The sequence below is a fragment of the Ovis aries genome, chromosome 8 (assembly GCF_016772045.2).
Source record: "Ovis aries strain OAR_USU_Benz2616 breed Rambouillet chromosome 8, ARS-UI_Ramb_v3.0, whole genome shotgun sequence".
Taxonomy (NCBI): Eukaryota; Metazoa; Chordata; class Mammalia; order Artiodactyla; family Bovidae; genus Ovis; species Ovis aries.
Genome location: NC_056061.1, coordinates 74,886,338 through 74,907,456, shown reverse-complemented (window position 1 = coordinate 74,907,456; position 21,119 = coordinate 74,886,338). Strand labels below are relative to the sequence as shown.

The following is a 21,119-nucleotide window of genomic DNA, read 5'->3' as shown; positions in this document are numbered from 1 at the left end:
ATCAGAGGCCAGACAATAGAAATAAGTCAAATTTCTTAATGAAAAGAAATTGAGGCAAGGATTTATTGGGGCCACTACTGCAGCAGAGGGGAGTGAGAACAAATGACAGTTTCCTTGGGTGCCCACTCCTCCAGGGGGTGGGGCGAGCTGGTTCCTTCTGTGGGGTGAGGGGAGGGGTGTGTCCAGGTCAGAGGGGTGGCTAGGTGACTGGCTGAACCCTTAAGTGTTGTTGTGTACCAGGGGCATGTGAGGCATCCTGCTTTTGCTCTGGGCTCTTCAAAAGTGGCAGTTGGGTTTTGCATCTCTTTGTATCTTTTTTCCAGAATTTGCTTCAACTGCTCCAACTAAAAAACAATTTTTTTTAAACCTTTTTATTTTGTATTGAGTATAGCTGATTTACAAACAGTGTTGGGATCATTTCAGGTGAACAGCTAAGGGACTCATCCGTATACATACATATATGCATTCCCCCTACACTCTCATCCTGACAGGGAAGTCACATAACATTGAGCAGAGTTGTGGGTTTGTTCCTTGGGCTGGGAAAATCCCCTGGAGAAGGAAGGAGCAACCCACCCCAGTATTCTTGGTTGGAAAATGCCATGGACAGAGGAGCTGGCAGGCTACAGTCCATGAGGACAGAAAGAGTTGGACACACACAGAAGGAGTATACACACACACAGACACACCATGTGCCATTCTTAAGTCCTTGATGGCTATCCATTTTCAACAGAGCAGGGTGTACATGACCTTTCCATACTCCCTAACGATATCCCTTTTCCCCATCCCAGCTCCAGCAACTAGAAGTTTGTTCTCTAAGTAGGTCTCTTTCTGAGAATGCACAACATCCTTATTGCTGATATGAAGAAAGGTTTATGGGTTTGGATAGAAGGTCCAACCGAGCACAACATTTTCTGAAGCCAAAGCCTAATCGAGATCACAGCCCTAACTCTTTGTTTCTATGAAGGCTGAGAGAGGTGAACAAGTTGCAGAAGAAAAATTTGAAGATAGCAGGAGTGGTTCATGAAGTTTAAATAAAGAAGCCATCTCCATAACATACAGTGCAGAGTGTAGTAACTAGACCTGATGTAGAAGCTGCTGCAAGTTTTCCAAAAGATCTAGCTAAGACAATCTATGAAGGTGGCTCCACTGAATCAGAGATTTCCAGTGTAGACAAAATATCCATCTATTGGAAGAAGATGCACACCAGGACTTTGATACCTGGAAAGGAGTAGTCAATGCCTGGCTTCAAAGATTCCAAGAACAGGCTGATTCTCTTGATAAGGACTAATGCAGCAGATTACTGGAAGTCAATGGTCCCTTACCACTTGGAAAATTCTAAAGCCCTTTAGAATTAGGCTGAATCTGTTCTGCCTGTTGTCCTTAGACGAAACAATGAAGCCTGGATGACAGCACACCTGTTTACAGGTATGTTTACATTGGCGCCAAGCGTTTTGAGTCCAATGTTTAGACCAATGCTCAGAAAGAAAGATTCCTTTCTAAATATTACTGCTGATTGACAAAGCATCCAAGAATGTGATGGAGAAGTACAATGAGATTCATGTTATTTTCATGGCTGCCAACACAACATCCATTCCGAAGCACATGGATCGTGGAGTAATTATGATGTTCAACTCATTATATTTAGGAAGCACATTATAGGCTATAGCTGCGTAGATTCCTCTGTGGGATCTGGGCAAAGTCAACTGAAAAATTTCTGCACTGAATTCATTTTTTAAAAAATGATATAGTCTTTTAAAAAAACATTTGCTAATTTATATTTTTGGTTGCATTGGTCTTAATTGAGGCATGCAAGGACTTTGTTGGGTCATGCAGGATCCTTCATCTCAGCACACAGACTCTCTAGTGGTGCTGCCTGGGTGCAGCAGTTGCAACATGTGGGCTTAGTTGTTCGGTGACATGTGGGATCTTAGGTCTCTGAACAGGTATCAAGCTATTATTCCTTGCATCGGAAGGTAGATTCTTCACCACTGGGCCACCAGGGAAGTCCCTTTACAGTGGATTCATGATTATAGATTCCGCTGAAAATGTGAATCATGGGAATAGGTTGAAATATCACCGTTAATGTGAGTATGGGAGAAGTCGATTTCTCCCTTCACAGATGACTTTAAGGGGTTCAGGAATTCACTGGAGAAAGTAAGTGCAGATGAAGTGGAAATAACAAGGAAGCTAGAATTAGAAGTGGAGCCTGAAGATGTGGCTGAATTGCGGCAATTGCATCATAAAGCTGCATCATAAAGCTGAAATGAAGGAGGATTCATTCTTATGCATGAGCAAAGAAAGTGGCTTTTGAGACAGAAACTGCTGTTGGTGAAGAAGCTATGAAGTTTATGGAAATGACAACAAAGGATTTAGAATATAACATAAACTTAGTTGAAAAAAGCAGTGGCAGACTGCAGAGGATGAACTTCAATTTTCGAAGAACTTCTCCTGTGGGTAAAAACACGGTTAAAGGGCACTGCATCCTCTAGAGAAATCTGTGAAAGGAAGAGTCAAAGGATGTGGCAAACTTCACTGTTGTCTTCTTTTCATATATTTTCCTACCCGCCCAAACCTTCAGCAGCCACCATCCTGATCAGTCAGCAGACAGACACTGAGACAAGACAAGCAAAAAGATTTTGACTTGTGAAGACAGAGATGATGCTCAAACTACTTTATTTTAGAAACAAATTGTTGTTAATGAAATTCTGTATATTATTTACTTAGTTGTAAAGCTATTGCACACTTAACAGATGTTGGACAGTGTCAATTAACTATATACAAAGTGGGAAATGAAAAATTTGGGTGATTCACTTTATTATGATATTCATTTTATTGCCCTGGTCTGGAACACAGCCTGGACTATCTCTGAGATTTTGCTGTATCTACATGGCTTTTGGTCTACATTTTCCATCTGGAACTAACATTGGGTTGGTTGTGTAGTAAGATGGACAAATGATCTACTGTTGAGATATAGTGAAATATACATCTCAAGATAGGATTCAGCTTTACTCCTACAAACAATGTATGAGAACTCCTGTTATTGCATTTCCTGTACCACTTGATCCAGATTTATTTTAAAGGCTGTCTGTTATATGAACATATGAGGATATCCCAGCAATTTTTTGTCAGGCTGATTATTCAAGATATGTTCAATCTTTTGACAGGTTTACAGTTCTATGAAGACCTACATGACCTTCTAGAACTAACACCAAAAGAAATGTCCTTTTCATCATAGGGGATTGGAATGAAAAAGTAGGAAGTCAAGAGATTCCTGGAGTAACAGGCAAGTTTGGCCTTGGAGTATAAAATGAAGGCAGGAAAAGGCTACTTTCAGTTTTGTCAAGAGTACACACTAGTCATAGCAAAAACACTCTTCCAACAAAACAAGGGAAGACTCTATACATGGCCATTACCAGATGGTCAATACTGAAATCAGACAGATTATATTCCTTGTAGCCAAAGGTGGAGAACCTCTATACAGTCAGCAAAGGCAAGACCATGAGCTGACTGTGGCTTAAATCATGAGGTCCTTATTGCAAAATTCAGACTTAAATTGAAGAAAGTAGGAAAAACCACTAGGTCATTCAGCTATGACCTAAATCAACTCCCTTATATTATGCAGTGGAAGTGACAAATAGATTTAAGGGATTACATGTGGTACACAGAGTTCCTGAAGAACTATGGACAGAGGTTCACAAGATTTTACAGCAGGCGCTGACCAAAACCATCCCCAAGAAAAAGAAATATAAGAAGACAAAATGACTCCTGAGGAGGCCTTACAAATAGCTGAGAAAAGAAGAGACGTGAAAGGCAAAGGAGAGAAGGAAAGATCTCTCCATCTGAATGCAGAATTCCCAAGAGTAGCAAGGAGAGGTAAGAAAGGCCTCCTAGATGATCGGTGCAAATGGAGGGAAACAATAGAAAGGGAAAGCCTAGAGATCTGTTCAAGGAAATTTGAGATACCAAGGGAGCATTTCATGCCAAGATGGGCACAATAAAGGACAAATAGAAAGGACCTAACAGAAGCAGAAGAGATGAAAAAGGGGTGACAAATCAGACAGAAGAAGAGTACAAAAAAGGTCTTAATGACCTGGATAACCATGATGGTGTGGTCACTCCTTTAGAGCCAGGTATCTTGGAGTGTGAAGTCAAGTGGGCCTTAGGAAGAATTACTAAGAAGATAGCTAGTGGAGGTGATGGAATTCCAGCTGAGCAATTTAAAATCCTAAAGGATGATGCTGTTAAAATGCTGCACTCAATATGTCAGCATATCTGGAAAACTCCGCAATGGTCACAGGACTGGACAATGTCGTTTTTCATTCTAATACCAAAGGATGTTGAAACTCTCATACCATCGTACACATTTCACATGCTAACACGGTCATGCTCAAAATCCTTCAAGCCAGGCCTCACCCTGCTTATTTAACTTATACGCAGAGTACATCATGAGAAACACTGGGCTGGAAGAAGCACAAGCTGGAATCAAGATTGCCGGGAGAAATATCAATAATCTCAGATATGCAGATGACACCACCCTTATGGCAGAAAGTGAAGAGGAACTAAAAAGGCTCTTGATGAATGTGAAAGAGGAGAGTGAAAAAGTTGGCTTAAAGCTCAACATTCAGAAAACGAAGATCATGGCATCTGGTCCCATCACTTCATGGCAAATAGGTGGGGAACAGCAGAAACAGTGTCCGATTTTATTTTGAGGGGCTCCAAAATCACTGCAGATGGTGACTGCAGCCATGAAATTCAAAGACGCTTACTCCTTGGAAGAAAAATTATGACCAACCTAGATATTATATTCAAAAGCAGAGACATGACTTTGTCGACTAAGGTCCATCTAGTCAAGGCTATGGTTTTTCCAGTGGTCATGTATGGATGTGAGAGTTGGACTGTGAAGAAAGCTGAGCAGTGAAGAACTGAGGCTTTTGAACTGTGGTGTTGGAGAAGACTGTTGAGAATCCTTTGGACTGCAAGGAGATCCACCCAGTCCATTCTAAAGGAGATCACTCCTAGGTGTTCCCTGGAAGGAATGATGCTAAAGCTGAAACTCCAGTACTTTGGCCACCTCATGAGAAGAGCTGACTCACTGGAAAAGACTCTGATGCTGGGAGGGATTGGGGGTAGGAGGAAAAGGGGATGACAGAGGATGAGATGGTTGGATGGCATCACTGATTCAATGGACATGAGTTTGAGTGAACTCCGGGAGACGATGATAGACAAGGAGGCCGCGCGTGCTGTGATTCATGGGGTCGCAAAGAGTCGGACACGACTGAACGCCTGAACTGAACTGAACTGAGGCCTCAACAGTAGGTGAATGGAGAACTTGCAATATACATGCTGGATTTAGAAAAGGCAGAGGAAGCAGAGATCAAATTGCGAACATCTGCTGGATCACAGAAGAAGTAAGGGAATCTAGAAAAACATCTACTTCTGCTACATTGACTACACTAGAGCCTTTGACTGCATGGATCACAACAAACTGGAAAATTCTTTAAAATATGGGAGTACCGGACCACACTTACCTGTCTCCTGAGAAGCCAGTATGCGGGACAAGAAGCAATAGTCAGAACCGGACATGGATCAATGGAGTGGTTGAACTTCGGAAAGGAGTACGTCAAGGCTATATGTTGTCACTCTGCTTATTTAACTTCTATGCCAAGTACATCATGTGTATTGCTGGGCTGGATGAAGCCCAAGCTGGATTCAAGATTGCCAGGAGAAATAACAACAACTTCAGATGTGCAGATGATACCACCCAAATGGCAAAAAGCAAAGAGGAACTAAAGAGCCTCCTGGGGGAGGTGAAGGAGGTTGAAAACTCTGGCTTAAAACTGAACATTCTAAAAACTAAGATTTTGGCATCCAGGTCCATCACTTCATGGCAATAATATGGGAAAAAGGTGGAAACAGAGGCGGATTTTATTTTCTAGGGCTTTAAAATCACAGTGGAATGCGACTGAAGCCATTAAATGAAAATTAATTTTAATTAAGAAATGAAAAGATGCTTGCTCCTTGGAAGAAAAGCTTAAGAGAAGAAAAGAATAACCAAACAGTGGCCTCTACATGTCCGAGTGAGAGGAAGAATCAGACGTCTTTGTCTTTAAACCCAAGGGTAGAATAGTTAAGCTTTTGAAAAAGACATTTCAAAAAGCCAAGACAGGGCAGAAGCCAGGCCTTTCACATCAAACAGTTGGTCAAGTTGTGAACACAAAGGAAAAGTACTTAAAGGAAATCAAAAGTGCTCCTCCACTGAACACATGCATGATAAGAAAGCAAAACTGACCATCAAGGCAAGTGGTAAAATTGGTTTGAGAGGAAAGAAGAAAGATGTGGAGTAGAATGTGCAATGCAAAGACGTTAGTTTGCTGTAAAGGTCTATCCCGTCAGAGCTATGGATTTTCCAGTAGTCATGCACATATGTGAGAGTCGGACCATAAAGAAGATGGAGCCCTGAATAAATGATGCTTTTGAATTGTGGTGCTAGATAAGACCCTTGAGAGTCCCTTGGACTGCAAGGAGATCAAATCAGGCAATCCTAAAGGAAATCAATCCTGAATATTCATTGGAAGCCTGATGCTGAAGATGAAACGCCAATACTTTGCCTTCCTGATGTGAAGAGCCAAGTCCTTGGAAAAGACCCTGATGCTGGGAAAAACTGAGGGCAGGAGGAGAATAGGGCAACAGAGGATGAGATAGTTGGATGGCATCAGTGACTCAATGGACATGAGTTTGAGCAAACTCCGGAGATAGAGACAGGGAAGCCTGGCGTGCTATAGTCCATGGGGTCACTGAGTTGGACAAGACTTAGCGACTGAACAACAATTCATCATATGTGAACAGCTCAATCAGTGGCCAGAAAGTTACAATTTATCTTATTTATTTGTAGTAATTCATTATCTATTCTGATTATGATCCTCTGTCAATGGGGAAATAAATCTACTTCTCAAAACAGAGATAGTGTGTGGTGTGAAGTCTGGCCTCTCCTTTGAGAGGGGGAGGTGTAGAGGAGCACAGGAGAGTCACTACTGAGGGTGCAGATCTTGATGAAATAAAAAACGGTCTCATTGCACAAGTTCCAGGATATGTCTTTGGATCCAGGTATCAGGATTGGGATTGACAGCTAGACCGCATGTAACTTTAAGAGCATTCTTTTTATTCTTGGCTTCCACAATAAATGTAGCTGAATCATCAGTTCTATTTAATCCCATAAGGTGGAGAAAGGGTGAATTGTCCCGAGTTCCCTCCTTGATTAGAAAGAGAAAGTTGAAGTATTTATGTCTTTTGCAAGAGCAAGATACTGACTTAAATATTCATATTAGGAAATAAAATGACTAAAAGAGGCATTCAGGCATAATATTTTATTTGTTGAAAATACTCTAAAGTTGTTTCTCTGAACATACAAAGAATCCCTGAGTCCTGTAATAGCCGATGGTACTTTTCTCCCATTATCATCATTTGCAACAATGAGATTGCCATACAGACAAGAGTCTGATTTTTCACAAACTAGAAGACAGAAAGTGTCCTATTTGAGGAGATTTCTTGTTCAAGTAGTTGAACATTTCAAGTACATGGATTCCATCACTTAGCACCAAGAGAAAGAGGTAAAATAGGCTAGGGAAAAAAAAGAGACTGAGGAGGCTGTTCACCAGATGTGACAAGAGACACGAGACAGTGAAGCCACCTTGTCATCATAACTGGAAGGCAGGCTCCGAATTCCTGGGTCTCATCTCCTGGCTCTAAAGTGAACGCAGGAGAACAAAGGCGTCCAAGCAGAGACTGAGTCCTCAGGCTGACAGAGCCCGTTGGGCTTCCTGAGAGCACCGTCTCCTGCAGAAAAGAAACAGGTATTGGACCAGGAGGCTGAGGAAATCCTGTCACTTTCCTGGGGCGGCCCCTCCCCAGCCCCCCTAGTCCCGCCTTCACTGAGGTGCTCCTGTGTCCTCCACCCCCACCCCCACCCCAGGCCCAGCAGCTTCTTGTCACCTCCTCCTTCCTTCCTGCATCACAGAGTCACCCCAGGCCCTGACACCCCCTGCTCAGGCTCAGGACTGGAGCCAGTGAGGAATCAATTTGCTCCCTTTACTGAGGTCTGGATCCTCCCCGAGGGGGGTTTAAAGGACCAGGGAGCAGGTCCCCAGAGGAGGGGTCTGGCTTCCTGACAGCCGTGGGGACTGCAGGCAAACCTCCTTCTTTAGTTCCCTCCAGCCTCTGAGCCAGCAGCACACACAGCTCTCAGGACTAGGATCCCTGCCCCCCATCTCTTCCTGGTCCCGCTCAGCTGGGTGCCTCCAACCCAGCTCAGGCCCACCATCCCCAGGCACCTCTGCTCAAGGCAGGGCCGGTCAGTGATGGAGGCTCTGGGTCCCCAGGAGGCTGGTGACATGCAGGCCACATGCTGACCCACAACTGCTGCTGCTCCAGGAGCACAGGCCTGGCCTCAGCCCTTCCCCCAGTCTCTGCTGTATGGCTCCTGCCTTGCCTGCTTGACCCAGGCCACTTCCTGTGAGAACGGGCCTTTGGAGTTGGGTCTGGGATGAGAGCCTTCCTCTTGGGATGAGAGCCCGGCCCCTCTCATCTTGGGCCCTGGGTGGGTCCCCTCCCTGCTGACACATATCGTGGAGCCCCCATGCTGCTCTCAGCCCCCCTGAGTCCTGCCGTCACCCTGAGTGCCTGCTGTTCTCATACCAACTACCCTGGGCCCTGCCAGCCAGCAGTCTGTGCTCAGCCAGGGGACTTGGCTAAACCCTTTAAGCATCAGTAGGCCCTCAGCCTAGTGAAGGCCCCTCCCTTTTCACAATGTCACCTGACAGTGGGGACTTTTCAGCACTCAGGGCGGAGCTTGTCTGAGTTCTGCTCTCAGGTGATATGGGGTCTTATTCACCGGCTTATTTCCAGGATAAGGAGGTTCAGTGAGGGGCAGGGGTTGGCTGGGATTCGCCTTCCCCATCCTCACACCAGGCCCTGTGCCCCCGCCTTCCCTCTGAATTCTGCCCTCAGTACCTCTTTTGTAAAGGATCCAGGCTATGATGCTTAGTATGATGAAAACGGCGAAAACCCCAAGGATGATCTTGGTTATGTGGTTGCTGGCTGGGGCCGTGTGCTGCACTGTAGTGGGGACTGTGGTTGGCGATGCTGCAAGGAGAGTAAGAGTTAAGCCCTTGTCCAGACCCCAAACTCGGCAGATGCCTCCTCGCCCCCCTGACTCAGTACCCCTACTGTGCAGACAGCCTGCACCCATCACTTGGAGGCCCCTGTGATAGATCCTCAGGCGAGATGGGGGGAAGGGAGGAGCCCAGTCCTACGGGGCTCTGACAGCTAATGGGGGAGCAAGGTTTCCAACACAGCCACTCAGTCCTGCTGTGACATCAGAGACGGTGACCTGAGGATGCAGTCCTCAGGAGCTACAGCAGAGGCGGTATTGACAGTTTTCCCAAAGTGGAATTGGTGACATTTAGAAGAAGATTCTGGAAAGAGGGTACAGTGAGAAATAAATCCAAGAAATCAAAAAGATGTCTACAGGTTTGGGGTCAGCAAAAATCTATGTTCAGTGATCCAAACGCCTGTGCTGTGAGGAGAGACGTCAGGAGTGGAAGAGGAAGGAGGTTGACAGAGCATCCCCGGGCCATTGCTCTCCAAGAACAACTCACCTCTGACGGATCACATTCTCAAACACACACACACACACACACACACACACACACACCACGGGAGTGGGTCCATGTCACCATGAGAGGACGACCACTTTCTCATGCTCTTCTCACTTACCCGAGGTCTTCAGCATTTTCTCCCAGCCCACCAAGAAAGCCTGAAGCCAGGCCCGACAGTCTCCCATGGAGACCTTCTTGAAAAAGTTGGTCACAGCCCTGTCATTCTCCCATTTCTCTTTCATCTGTCTCCCTCCAGGATGAACCATTGTGCAGTGTCCATTCTCCGAATCAAAGAGTAGGCACAGCTGTCCATTGAAGCCAAACTCCCAGAAAGCACTGGTGTGTCCATTGTCTTCAAGCGAGCATGTCATCCTGGCCTGCAGGGTCAGAGGGCCTGATCCCACTGAAGGAAAGAAAGAGCTCAGCCTCTGGGCTTGACAGATTCTTACCCACCTGGGTCCACCTCCCCTGGGCCCAGCTAATCTGGCCCTGGTCTCTCCTACAACAACTGTTCTTTCAATTGGACTATTAGGGAAGGACAATATCGAATTTTTTTTTCACCCGAAAACAGTGGATGCAGCTAAGCCCCCAGTCTACTCCTCCTGCATTTGGATTTTCTAACTCACCCTTGTCTGTGTGTTTCTCCGGTGTAATGTCAGGCATTTGTTCCTTGAGCAAGTCTCCAGTGTCTCTGAGTGTGACAGTCTGTGTTTCCCAGGTACTCATATGTTTCACCTCCTCTCCCAATGGACTCATGCACTTAATCTTAGCTGTACCGCAGTCATAGGAGAGAAAGACCTTTTGATCAACTTCCCCTTGAACCTCACACCATGGCTGACCATATCCAGGCCAAGGACTGATGGTGAAATTATAGGAAAGAGAATGAGGGTCTGTGAAGGCAAAACACAGTGAGGGTGAGGTTGGGGGAAAAAACCTGTAGGCCCCTTCCCCCAGTTATGTGAGAGCGGAGTAAAGTGCAGGGCTGGGCTGACAGAGCAATGACAGCCCACAACACACACCATACAGCCACTGCCCCTCCTCTCCTTGTGGAGAAGGAGGAGTCCCCTGCCTGGTGAATTTCACACATCCTGGGTGTGTCCCCTTGTCCACCAGGTCCGTTCCCAGCATCATAACCTTTGCAGAGACATGTCAGGCTGCTATGCAGGAAAAGCCTAGATGACAGAGGATGGTCAGAATCTAACCCCGGGTCCTGTGAGAGATGGGGAGCCTGTGGGGATGCCCCTGAGGAAGCAGGATCACAGGGAGAAGGGCAAAGAGGTGACGGGTGAGCACAGAACCCAAGTTGGAGAAGGCAGAGTTCACAATTAGGGGTCACAGGACTTAGTAAGCCTGGGTAGACACTGCTGATCTCCCATTAGGATGGGTCTTGGAAGGCTGGAGAAAGGCCTGGTCCACATGGCATGAGAGAAAGTCCAGAACTTCCGAGGCAGGTAGTAGAAGAGGGGATCCAAAGCTCAGAGAAGTGAATCTGCCAGGGCAGACACGGTATGAAAGGGCAAGAAAGTGTCCAGGCCACCAGGCGCCATGGGAAAGCCTGATGGACTCTATCGAGCCTGAGAGGAAAGCGTGGATGAGAAGCATCTCCAACAGCTCAAGGTTGACTTTTGTGGAAATCAGGGATAGTGGTAGGAGACCATGTTCCCATCAGCTTCCGGCAGGAACAGGATGGAAAATGGGGAAAAATCAGATTGCAGGTGGAGTGTTGCATGTCAGCAGCAAAGTTGGTACAATGGTCAAAGTGATCAGTGAAAGTCGCTAGTCATGTCTGACTCTTGTGACCCTCATGGACTATACAGCCCATGGAATTCTCCAGGCCAGAATACTGCGGTGGGTAGCCTTTCCCTTCTCCAGAGGATCTTCCCAATTCATGGATTGAACCCAGGTCTGCCGCATTGCAGGTGGATTCTTTACCAGCTGAGCCACAATGGAAGCCCAAGAATACTGGAGTGGGTAGCCTATCCCTTCTCCAGCGGATCTTCCTAACCCAGGAATCAAACTGGGGTCTCTCGCATTGCAGGTGGATTCTTTACCAGCTGAGACACAAGGAAAGCCCAAGAATACTGGAGTGGGTAACCTATCCCTTCTCTAGCAGATCTTCCCAACCCAGGAATCAAACTGGGGTCTCCTGTGTTGCAGGTGGATTCTTTACCAACTGAGCTATCAGGGAAGCTGAAAGTAATTAGAGAGTCCCAATGCCAGCCAGGGCCTGACTGCAGAGAGCACAATGCTGGCTCAGAGCACAGGGTGATCTAGAGGCAGAGAGATGGTCAGTGAACCTGGATGCAAACTGCTTGATTGAGAGACAGAAACCAAGGAGAGACAAACACAAGACCGGATGATCAGCAGGCTGAAAGCAGCCATCCCTCCCAAACATCCCTACCAAAATTTCCAGAACTGAGCTACTTCTCAGAAGGCATCAGCAGAGAAAGAAGCCACATCCCAGTGAGGAGGGCCCTTTCATCATGACAGCAAGTGCAGAAGTCCTTCCATTCTCTCCCAATGAGCCACATGGTTATTTACTGGGGTAAGTCAGTCCAATACTTTGGCCACCTGATGCGAAGAACTGACTCATTGGAAAAGACCCTGATGCTGGGAAGGATTGAAGGCCAGAGGAGAAGTGGACGACAGAGGATGAGATGGCTGGATGGCATCACTGACATGATGCACATGAGTTTGAGTAAGCTCTGGGAGTTGGTGATAGACAGGGAAGCTTGGCGGGCTGCAGTCCATAGTGTCGCAAAGAGTCGGACACCACTGAGCGACTGAAGTAAGCTGGAACTACTCCCACATTCATATGGGACCCAGTGTGTTACTAACGCCATGCACAGTACTTTAGCATGATCACGGCCCCGGTGCTGTGAAGTGATGCTCCGAGGACCAGGCAATTAATAGACGCCTGTCCCAGGTCCTGCTAACAGTGCTTATATCTGGGTCCACAGATCCATTCAGTGTCCATTGCACATGTCCTGGACTTCTGACATGAATGGACAGAATGTGTTGTTAGTAAACTACCATGGGTGAGGGTACCATAGTCATGAATTCCAAATTCATTCTTCTGACCCTGACTCCCCATCCCCTGATAGTACGTGTAAACAACATCATCTCCTGGAGGAAATCATGGAAACGAGTACCAACCTACAGTCACTCTAGGCCTGCAGAGCTCTGGTCCCTATCTTATCTCCACTGAATTACCACTGAGGTCCTAGGTCTCCTCTAATGGTACATATTAAACATTTCAGGCCTCACAGACCCTAGGTCTCCAATGCAACTGCTGTCCTGGCACAAAAGCAGTCACAACTGATGAATGATGAGTGTGGCTGGACCTGCTTCTTGGGCAGATGACCCAACAGAACCAGTGACGTCATAGCTATCTGTGTTTGGAAAGGTGCTACATGCTGTATGTGGCATTTTACTTGGAGGCTCACAACACAGACTCCTAGTGTCCTGAAGAAAGGACATACCACTTGCAGTGAGAAAGCCCATACCATTCAGTGTGGCTCCTGGTAGGGTCCTGGGGCCTGGCAGAGAAGAGGCCTCTGGTCATGGAATGTCAGAGTTGCCCAGCATGATCTGGGTTCACCAGCCCCTAACCATTAGTTCAGATAGGCCAGGCATCATAGGATAGAAGTGATTATGTGGCTTGGCATAACCAGGGCCACAGGGAACAAATAAGATGCGCCAGCAGGGGACCTAGGCCTGACAGCAGAGTTGATACAGGGACACTATCCCCTGATCACACCTGTGGCTTCATGCAAGTGTCCCCTATGGCTCCTTGAACCAAGGAAGCCAGTCTACAGCAGAGGGGGTTCATTAGCCCATAACAGGCAGATCCACACCTATCACAGTCCCACCACCAGAAGCTACAAGGCAGGACAGGGTAAGTTTCTGGTTCATAAACAGACAACTGAGGCAGCTCTTGGATGATTCTCTACGGGATGGGTCACTCATTACTGGGGTCCGAAAGCAGGACCATGGACAAGTCTGGTTCTCAGTTGATGTACACATTATGTTTGGCTTCTGGTGCCCCACAAATGCGGAAGCTCCTTTTCCACCCAGAGACAGATACCAAATTGCCTAAAGAGACCTCGAGATTTACTTTCTTCCGGAGAAAAACATCTGTCAATACCTACCTTAATCAATAACCATTATAGGCTGCTGCTGTCCCAATTCCTAGACACTATGAATGTGGGAGCAAAGGGTAGAAGTGGGGATGCCCAGCCTCACCCTCGAGCCCTGTGTCACATTCTGGGAAACCCTGTTCCCGTCCCTCCTAAGTTAGGTCCTGGGCACCAGGTCGGGGGGTTTTGCTGGGTGAGTTATCAGACAGAGGGATGAGATGCCAGTTGAGAGAGGGCATGTCTAGACTCTCTTCAAGAGACAGGAAGCTGTTGGAGGCCCTGGGCTTCTTGGGGCCATGGAAAAATGGGTAATAAATGGTCTTGTAACCAAAAGGGCCCTAGGGAGCCTGAGTGGGAAAGACCACCCCCATGCTATCTGTCTGCCTCTTGTTTCTAGAAAAGTTTTAGTCAGCCAGGCCTCCTGTGAGTCTCAAAATGGTGATTTAAGAGTTAGGATTAGATTAAGATTAAGGATTAGAACATGTGAAGATGGAGAAAGGAATACTCCTTAGGCTGGGAAACTGGTTACAATGTAGACTGTGAGCAGCCACATAGCAGTGTCATGAATTTCCCAGTTCCAAGAAAGATAAAAAAGAGCTGACACAAGCCTCAAGTTGTTTCTATAGGAAGCAGACCTCCAGCACATCAATACTGCTGGCTGCAAGCACGCAGACCCCCAGACTGGTTGAAACCATAAGCTTGGTGGTGCTCAAACGTTCGCCTTGTGCCAACCAACCTGACTGTCCTCAAGATGCTGATGTGCCCTGCAGCAGCCACCTCTGCCCCCTTTCTAACCTTGAAACTTGGAGGCGGTCTGAGGATATTAGGTCACTATTTTCCCGGGGCTCCTGAGCAAACTAACTTGTCCTTTTCAACCACTTGTTACCTTCATAGGTGGTAGGATGTGGGTCATAACCAGCTTCAACTAGTAACAGCCTCAGCTGTCTGGGAGGAGCTTTAACTCCAGGGAGGCGCTGATCAGTGGCTAGGCACTGAGCGCTTTCCTCATGATGCATATGTAATTAAAAAAAAAATCGAATTCTTTAATTTTTTCAAGTGTTTTAAAAAATCCATTTTATACTTAAGCCAGCCTTGAAGATAAGCACAAAATCTGTTTACTTTTTTCGTGTGTGTGCAACACAACTCGGGCACCCACTCTGTGCATAGCACTATTCTAGGTGCAGTAAAAGGGATTCTTAACCTTAAACCATGACTGCACCTTCTGGAATGGTGTTATCCTTTTTAAGAAAGTAAAAATAAATAAAATCACTGTTGTTTATTATTGACCTGCCCCAAATCCACTTCTGGCTCGCAGAACTGCTGCTGTTGCTGCTGCTGCTACTAAATCGCTTCAGTCGTGTCTGACGTTGTGCGACCCCATAGATGGCAGCCCACCAGACTCCCCCATCCTTGGGATTCTTCAGGCAAGAATACTGGAGTGGGTTGCCATGACCTTCTCCAATGCATGAAAGTGAAAAGTGAAAGTGAAGTCTTCCAGTTGTGTCCGATTCTTAGTGATCCTGTGGACTGCAGCCTACCAGGCTCCTCTTTTCCAGGCAAGAGTACTGGAGCCGGGTGCCATATGCTAAGATCTGCCAAATTTAAGATGTTTCAATGAATTCTGCTCCTACTTTCCCCCAAGTAAGAAGGCGGAACTCTTTATTAAAAAAATTTTTTTTAAGGCAATTTTTCATGAAAGAGTAGTTTCTGTTTCTGGTGTATTTTTCTGTTTTTTTTTTTTTCCTTCTAGCTTTTAAGTTTTCTTCCTCCAATACTGCCTTTTCCTGTACAAGGCAACAGCATTTTTTCATTTTTCTTTTCCTAAGATGAAGTATTTTATCTTATAGACAATAATTCCCAAGACTAGTGATAAATATTAAAAAAAAAAAAAGAAGAAGAAGAAGAAGAAAGAAACTTAAGGGTTTCCCTGGTGGTTCAGCAGGTAATGAATCCACATGCAATGCAGAAGACCTCAGTTCAATTCCTGGGTCAGAAAGATCCCTTGGAAAATCGAGTACTCCAGTATTCTTGAGCTTCCCTGGTGCCTTAGATGGTAAAGAATCCACCTGCAATGTGGAAGACCTGGGTTCGATCCCTAGGTTGGGAAGATCCCCTAGAGAAGAGAAAGGCTACCCATTCCAGTATTCAACCCTGGAGAATTCCATGGACTGTATAGTCCACAGGGTTGCAGATAGTTGGACATGACTGAGCAACTAAGCCTGGCACATTCAAGGGTGAATCAACTACGTTACTTTGATGAAGTACAACCTAAAAGACACTTGGCACTAAGTAGTCCAAGTATTTGCGTTGAAACAGTTTTAAAAAACTATTTATTTATAACACTGTTTAAAAATTTCTTGGTCAAAAAATGTATTCAAACATTTTCAGTTCAACCTAATGAAAGTGATATCTAGAAAATATTCCACATCACTAAGTCTGTCTTAGGAAGTTTAGATGCTATGGCTTTCCTAAGGCACAGTGTTCTGGAAGACAATGTGCTTTTGTGGTGCTGGGTGATATATGTGACTGGCTGGCTCCAAGAGGGCCTCAGCAGGCACCTTTCCCCTGATGTTGGGGGACTGTGAGAGGACAGTCAGACACAGGCCTCCAGGGCTGCATGGAGCTCTGTGAGACACTGGGCCAGCTGCTGGAACTGGGCTTCTCCTCTGAATCTAAGGCCCAGCACAAGCCATCACAGCAAATGGTTCATCAGGACAGTTGATTGGCTGGGATATTTGATAACCTTCCATATCTCTAAAGAGTTGACATCTGTGTAGGGTATTTGACCCAGAGTCATGAACTCCTACAGTATCACTCTGAAGGCCCACACATCACTAGCACTGGAGAACTAAAATAAATTATTTTTTTAATCTCTCTCTTTTTTTTTTTTTGTTTTGGTTGTACTGGGTCTTAGTTGTGGCACTTGAGATCTTTTTGCAGCATGAAGACTCTTAGTTGCAACATGCTGACTTCTTAGTTGTAGCATGCGGGATCCAGTTCCCCGACCAAGGATTGAACCTGGCCCCTTCATTGGGAGTGTGGCGTCTTAGCGACTGGATCACCAGGGAAGTCTGGAGACCTCATTCTTAACCAGATGTTCATGAGCCATCCATCGATCCCACTTTTTCTTTGTCCCCCACACAGTGAGAGTCCATGGGGAGGGAACAAGACTCTGGAGAGGAGCTATCTGCACTCTTAACTTGAGGCTGTCATCAATGGCAGAGCTCCTAGCACCCAGGTCTTTGTGGAGGACTTCTCTTCTGACCAGGTAATCCATTCCACAGGCAATCTGACCTTGTGGACCAGATCCTGTTGAGAAATTGCCTGCGGATTATTGGCCTCTACTAATTTGTGCTGCAGGCTCCCCTGGTGGCTCAGACAGTAAAGAATCTGCCTGCAATTCAGGAGACCTGAGTTTGATCCCTGGGTCGGAAAGATCACCTGGAGAAGAGAATGGCCACCCACCCCATTATTCTTGCCTGAAGAATTCCTCAGACAGAAGAGCTTGGCGGCCTACAGTCCATGGGGTGGCAAGAGTCGGACAGGACTGACTAAACACACAGACACACAATTTGCAATGCTGTGAAAACTATGTACGATTCTCCCAATTCATGTAAGACAATATCACCTGGGGTTTTCTCTTTCTTCTATACACATAAGGGAAATAGGAGGAAGATTTCTGTGATGAAGATCTCATAGCATGCAACATTCAGTAAGTATCATTGTCACCTGAATTTCAGAAGCTTAATCTCTGTTTTTACAAATGATTGCTGTTCTTTATTTGGATCTTTTTCATCTACATAAATCCCATGGAAAATATGCCCTAAACTACCTTCTTGGAGTACATCCTCTCCGTGGATAGAGTTATCCTCTCCTTGGACATTTCGATATCCTTCACCTTCGCTCTGGCCTCCAAAAGAGTGGCAATTCTCAAAACACTCCTCTGCCCAGCCACAAGGCAGGATAATGGGATGGAAGTACCACTGTTGAGTGTGTCTCCTCTCAGATACTGAGTCATCTGGGACATGGATGAGACCACCTTTGGGAACTACTGGACACTGATGCTGTCTTCGAGTTCAATTCTTGTCATGTTTTGAAGGTGCAAAACAGCTAATATTATTACTACAATAAATATAACTGCACGGCAAACCCCTGCTCTGATATAAAACACACGGATAGAAGTAGCTGGAGCTGCATGAACAGGATCATAAACAGTTCTGCTAGTGGCTTTGTCTAAGACCGAAGTTTTTTTGTAGCACATTTTCCTTCCTTTCAGATTTTTGAAGAAGGGAAGGTTCTGAAGAATTTACTGTCAAGTTGAGCTGCGTTTAGTATCATAACCTCATCATCTACTTTGCAGAAAAGGAAAGCTAGAGCCAATACAGTGCGTGGAAATCCCCCCATCACGTGCCCCTCACACGCCCCAACCCTACCAAGCAGAAATGCTGACCCGGGGCAGGTCCAGGAAATCGTCTACTTGGAAACCTGCTTATATTCAACTTGGACTCTGCAGACCAAGCGAAAGACAGGACATCTGTTTCGCTGGGTTAAAGGATAGACGTAGTGCCCAACAAGGCCACTTCTCTACTAAAAAGTTCTGCATCTAGACCAATGAGCCACGGCACCTGGTCCCTGCTCAGGAAGAGGCTCGCACCGGCCCTGGGATCGCGGGTGAGGCCCGGGAGCTGGGGGTGGAGCGCGGGGCCAGTGGTGGAGCCAGCAGCGATGGCTGGGACACGAGCACTCAAGCACGTTTAAGCCGGGAGTGCGCCGCCGCCGGCGCCGCTGGGCACCCGGGTCCGCTCCGCGTTGATAACTTAGGGCCGGGAAAGAGCGCTGGTCCCTCAAGGGCTGGGAAATGGAGGGAACAGAAGGGTCTCTGTTGCACAGGTAGGGGCAGGAGGGTGTGCTTTTCGGGGCGGGTCTGGGTCTCTTCTCCGCGGGATGGCCGACTGGTCCCAAACCGCCCGGCTCCACGGCTCCCACTTCCCAGGGGCGGGCTGGACCCTTGGGGGGTTTCAACCCTATTTCCTGCCGCGTCCCGGCCCCCTCTTCTCCCAGCGTCACTTCCCAAATTCCCGGCATTACTACTTCATCCAAGTCACCCCTGTTCTGGCCCGGGAGGAGACTCCGAGGACTAAATGGGCCAGGGAGGGGAAAGAGGTGCGGGCGGCGGCGCGACCCTGTAAAAATTTTCGCGAAACCCCGCGAACACCGCCCCCATCTCCTTCCCGGCTCATAACCCATCCAACCTCCGCGCGTTCCCCCGCCATCCCCGCACTCACCGCGGGACGTTCCGCTGAACAAGACCATCGAAAGCAAAACGAGGAAACTAAGACTGGTCTTGGAGCCATCCATCTATCCCTTTGCCACCTGGATCCCAATTTTTCAGGAGTGCCAGGCTGCCAAGGCAGAACCCGCGCTCCTCTCCCGCTAGCCCACAGCTGCACTCTGGACCTCGGCGCCTGCCAGGACTGCCTGGCCCGCCCCTCCGCCCTCAGGCCCCGCCCCAGGTTTCCTAGCAGTAACCACTAGGAACCCCCGCTCCGGGGGCTGGGCGGGGCTCTCTTAACAGCTCACTCCCTCACTAGCCAGGCTTCCCTGTGTACTCGGCCGCCCACTTGCTTACGCGGTGCGCCAACTTGCAATGGTGATAGGAGACCGTCTAGTTCTTGTTGCTGAAGCTGAAACGCCAATACTTTGGCCACTTGATGCGAAGAACTGACTCATTGGAAAAGACCCTGATGCTGGGAAGGATTGAAGACGGTAGGAGAAGGGGGCGACAGAGCATGGTTGGAAGGCATCACCGACTCCATGGACATGAGTTTGAGTAAAATCCGGGAGTTGGTGACAGGCTTGCAGTCCATGGGGTCGTAGAGTTGGACACGACTGAGCCACTGAACTCTTGTTTCTCACCTTGTTCCTTCTCAGTCTTAAGTCTCTTGTTCCTTATCAGATCGGGGGCACTCAGGCCAGTCATCTGAGTTGGGAAGAGACAAGGAACAAAAGAAAATTCTTGTTCAGGCCACTGGGTCGGGTCAGTCAGCGGGACAAGCTTGTCCCTAAGTATCTGAATGGTCAGGGCATCAGTCGCAGTGAGGAAATCCCACCAGAGTCACCGTCTATTACAGAAAGGGGGACTTCTTGCAGGGTCTGAGAGTGGGCTTTTGTCTAACACTGAGAAGTGAATTGTTCCAGGAGACACACATGCTGACAAGGCAAGAGGCTTTTTGGGGAAGGGGCTACAGGGCGGAGAGCAGCAGGGTAAGGGAACCCAGGAGAACTGCTCTGCCACATGGCTTGTAGTCTCAGGGTCTTTGGTGATGGAGTTAGTTTCTGGGTCATCTCTGGCCAATCATTCTGACTCAGGTCGTCCCTGGTGTCAGATATGTGCTCTGATGAGCTTTATTGATATTTCTGAGAGTTTATTTGTATAGTGCTTACTTTCCCTTAACCCAATTAAATCCAGCTCAGTTACAAATTCATTTTCATGTAAAGACAGAACCAGAGATCTCCTTGTTTTACTGCTTCGGTTTTTAAAATGCTGTTTTTTTTCCCCTCCCTCTGGGGGACCACAGATGGATCAGATGGTTCCTGAGAACCCAGGCGAAAGACTTACATTTTGGAAGGGAGAAATGGAAGCTCCCTTTTTTGTTTGTTTTGTTTTTAAAGCCTTCCAAAATGATTGTGAACAGTGACTGCAGCCATGAAATTAAAAGATGCTTGCTCCTTGGAAGAAAAGCTATGATAAAACTATACAGCATATTAAAAAGCAGAGACATCACTTTCCTAACAAAAGTACCTATAGTTAAAGCAACGTGAGAATTGGCTGAGAACTGAAGAATTGATGCTTTTGAGCTGTGGTGTTGGGCAAGACTTGAGAGTCCCTTGGACAGCAAGGAAATCAAACCAATCAATCCTGAAGGAAATCAGTCCTGAATATTCATTGGAAGGACTGATGCTGAAGTTGAAGCTCCAGTACATTGGCCACCTGATGCGAAGAGATGACTCATTGGAAAAGACCTGGGAAAGATGCTGGGAAAGAGTGAAAGCAAGAGGAGGAGACGACAGGGGATGAGATGGTTGGATGACATCACTGACTCAATGGACATGAGTGTGAGCAAGCTCCAGGAGATGGTGAAGGACAAGGAAGCCTGGTTTGCTGCAGTCCATGGGGTCGCAAAGAGTCAGACATGGCTGAGTGACTGAACAACAAGTAACCCATGCCCACAATTGTAGCAGAGCTTTGCAGGAGCAATTGGACAGAGAAAAGTACATAAAACAAAGATGCCTTTAAATGCATTGACTGAGAGAACCTCCCAATGAC

The 21,119-nt window shown here is 46.9% G+C and overlaps 2 protein-coding genes and 1 pseudogene across 2 annotated transcripts in view; 1 reads left to right on the top strand and 2 right to left on the bottom strand.

Moving 5' to 3' along the window:
- The window catches only part of LOC106991302 (low-density lipoprotein receptor-related protein 11-like), a 284,456-nt gene that overhangs the window by 26,250 nt on the left and 237,087 nt on the right, over nt 1–21,119 (bottom strand). The window lies entirely within an intron of this gene.
- Nucleotides 1–21,119, top strand: part of LOC114108720 (UL16-binding protein 2-like) — a 189,493-nt gene that overhangs the window by 53,305 nt on the left and 115,069 nt on the right. The window lies entirely within an intron of this gene.
- LOC114116208 (tyrosine-protein kinase RYK-like) lies at nt 15,707–19,772 on the bottom strand (annotated as a pseudogene).